This window comes from Theropithecus gelada, chromosome 6 (assembly GCF_003255815.1).
Source record: "Theropithecus gelada isolate Dixy chromosome 6, Tgel_1.0, whole genome shotgun sequence".
NCBI lineage: Eukaryota > Metazoa > Chordata > Mammalia > Primates > Cercopithecidae > Theropithecus > Theropithecus gelada.
In genome coordinates, this window is record NC_037673.1 from 126,812,582 (window position 1) to 126,816,261 (window position 3,680).

The 3,680-nt window shown below is 37.0% G+C and overlaps 1 non-coding gene across 1 annotated transcript; it reads right to left on the bottom strand.

The window, feature by feature from the left end:
- Positions 1–1,532: 1,532 nt before the first annotated feature.
- On the bottom strand, positions 1,533–1,594 carry LOC112627233. Its single transcript, XR_003120084.1, has one exon. It is a non-coding gene; the product is annotated as a U7 small nuclear RNA (small nuclear RNA).
- Between the last annotated feature and the right edge of the window lie 2,086 nt (positions 1,595–3,680).

Genomic DNA, 3,680 nt, shown 5'->3' on the forward strand with positions numbered 1-3,680 from the left:
TAAAAAGTCATTTGCTACAAGAGGAGAATACTCATCTTGATTCTATCTCATTTTCACAATCCTTTGAAACACCCTAAAGATAATGGAAAAGAAATAAATATGCCAGACAATTTATCGAGTTGCATAGCAGTCTGTCCCCTTTTCTCACATACATTTATCTTGTCATTTCTGCTTGAATGTTTTATCCTCAGGTGAATGCAGTATTTTCTAATTATTTTGAAGAAAGCTTAACAGAGATATGAATAACCCATTAAACATGGTATTGTTCCTGCAGCATTGTTATCTATTGTAGAAATGTAATTCTTGCCATAACTTCAGTTGATAAACATGTTAATAAGAAATTTAACTGAGAAAAATAAAAGCATAAGAAAGAGATATTCCCTTGACACAATAGTGTCCTCTACAAATGATAATTTCTTACAATTTTTCTTCAGTGAAAATTCTAACATGTCTTCACTGATTAAATTTCATGGTCCCCTAATAAACAATCTTATCTTTACTTTGATACAAATAATCAAAGAAGCCCAGCCAATGTAATATCTATAAGGATTTTTGTCCTCTCAGTTGGCATTTACTTTTCCGATTGTAAACCAAAAATAAAATTCTAAGCCCCTCAGGTAACTGAATGGAACCCACCTCCCGGCCAAGAAGATCCCAAAACAGAAACATATCAGACTCTGACAGGAAGTGGGAGTTGAACATGCCTCATTATACCCCATCCCTATGTTGCTTCCCTTTTATCCTAACACTAACATGAAGGACCAGCACTCCTGACAATAATACGCAGCACTAGGTTGCCATTCTTTAAAACAAAGCTGCTGAACCACCTATGAGCTCTGTCCTGGCAAAAGGTATTGTGAGACGCAACATGGTTTACATTTCATTAGGTTTATTCCCACATCCTTGGTGAGACTTGCCCATGATTTCGGACTTTACCTGGGGAAATAAACCCTATTTCTGGTTCACAATGTGATGGATTTTGAGAATTTATAAATCAGGAAAGACTTATAAATGCATTCTATTTTATTTCATGGGCATGTAGCACAGGATAAAGTGGCAAGAATCTTCAACTGCTACATATTTTCCATGACTGTGAGAGCTAAAGCAGAAGGAAAGTGTAATGCTTCTTAAAGAGCAAAGACAAACAGAAAGCAGAAGGCCTGGGGATCAGCATCACATGAACAACAAGCTGAGGAGCAGCCGAGGAGCAGGGGAGCCCCGAGAGAGTCACGAAACTGAGGGAGGAAAGGTTTATGGGAAGGAAGAAGTGATGAATGGTGTGAAATGTCACCTAGTGGTCAACCAAGAGGATCTGAAACATTTTCCTTTGTGTTTATGAATTTGAGAATTTGGATGACTTTATAGAGAAATTTAAATAGAATGATAAATAGCAAATATAGAACTTCTAAGAAGCTCAAATGAGAAAAATTTAGAAGAAAAAGAGTGCATGTAAAGAGAGAGATTTATTCTATAAACTTGAGAGAGCTCTCTGAGAGGATTAGTCACATTGTCTTTGTGTGTGTATTGGCTGCGGAGGGTTTCTGCTAAAAAACAGAAAACCTGCTAGACAAATTATAAAAGAGCTGTAACACTACTTCATGTCTCTTTGTAGTCTACTACTTTAAATTTTCAAAGAAAAATTTAGGTGATTTTTATATAAGTTTTACTTTATTTTACATAATTAAAAAATGCCATAGGTCAGGCTCTGTGGCTCACGCCTGTACGCCTGTAATCCCAGCACTTTGGGAGGCCGAGGTGGGTGGATCAGCAGAGGTCAGGAGTTCGAAACCAGCCTGACCAACGAGGTGAAACCCCGTCTCTGTTAAAAATACAAACATTAGCCAGGCGTAGTGGCATGGACCTCTAGCCCCAGCTACTCGGGAGGCTGAGGCAGGAGAATTGCTTGAACTCGGGAGGTGGAGGTTGCAGTGAGCTGAGATTGCACCACTGCACTCCAGCCTGGGTGACAGAGGAATACTCCATCTGAAAAAAAAAATACTATAAATAAGCCATCATATTTTAATCCAACTTTAATGAGTTATTTTTTAACAAGTTTTTTTCTTACACTAATGCCGTTATCCAATTTAATGAAATATTTAATAAAATTTCAGTTTAACACATAACTCTGATTCAATGTATCTGATGAATTATTTGTTTTCTTATGATGATATTAATATAGAAAAAATCCTAAATGATAATAATAATGTGTTTTAGCTAGCCATACTTTTTACGTGCAGTGTACTTAGATTTGCAGACATTGGCAGTTCCATAAACTCATTTCAGTGTACCAGTTTTTCTTAACACAGATGAATGATAGAATTTTCCCCCAACTCACAACTCCAAAAGCTTTCTACTGTTTAATTCTATTCATGTGTTGTAATCCATACTTATTCACTCGAATTCTGTTACTTTTGCCTTAATTTGTAAAAGCGATAAAAACGTAATTCCAAAACGTAACCTAGACCTTAAGTGCTGAAGAGTTTCTTGGCTTCCATTATATGCCTTACCTGTATTTCCATATATTAAATTATTTCATAAAGTCAAGGTCCATACATTCTCATGTGAACATCATTGATACATATGGTCTGGAAAGAGAATATGAGAGGGAACAGCTAAGGTAATCTGTGAATTCATTCAATCCATTTATGTCTGAGCCCATTGAGCTTTACTGAGGAAAATAGTCATGCACCTTGAAACTAAAGGCTAATCTCCAGAGCAAAGAGCCCCAAGTGGTTTGATAGCAAGACTCACCCCTTACTCTCTCGATAGATGTTTGCACAGAAGAACATGGGTGAGGACGTGTAAAAATTGATGGTTTTGAGAAAAATGTACTTTTCTCGTGAAAAATTTTCAACATATTGTGATGTAGAAGGAAGTAGAACAGATAAAGAACTGGATATGTGTTGAGTGAGTACTAGAGAGGGATATATGGACAAAATAGAATGCCAAGTATTTACATTTGGACAGTATTACACCACAAAAAAATAATGCAAAATAAGTTATTATGCAAAATTAAAGATGACAGGTTTCATCAGGTACCCAGATTTTAGGTTAAAGGTCATTGTTATCTCCCATTTTTCCAGAGTCACATAGTGAATTCATCAAAGGGTATTGATTCTTGGGTGATTAACACAGCCATGGAATTTTTCAAGGATGCTTTACATTAAATTTCTTTATGATTTAGGCCCAATTTTGTTCATGTTACTTCCTTAAATTGTATATGCAATATAAATAATACTACCTGTTACTTAATTGTTACTGATGTTTGTCATTATTTCATCTAACCTAAATATTTATACAAGTGAAAACGAGAAGCTCTATAATATGGGAATTAAGGCACTACATGGAGAATGATACACATTCCTCAGAAACCATGTGTAATCAAAGAATTTCCAAGTTCCTACAACTTAAGCTTCCTAGACTTTGACTCTGATGACATACTGAAATCCACAATCTTTTTTTTTTTTTTTTTTTTTTGAGACGGAGTCTCGCTCTGTAGCCCAGGCTGGAGTGCAGTGGCCGGATCTCAGCTCACTGCAAGCTCCGCCTCCCGGGTTCACGCCATTCTCCGGCCTCAGCCTCCCGAGTAGCTGGGACTACAGGCGCCCGCCACCTCGCCCGGCTAGTTTTTTGTATTTCTTAGTAGAGACGGGGTTTCACCGTGTTAGCCAGGATGGTCT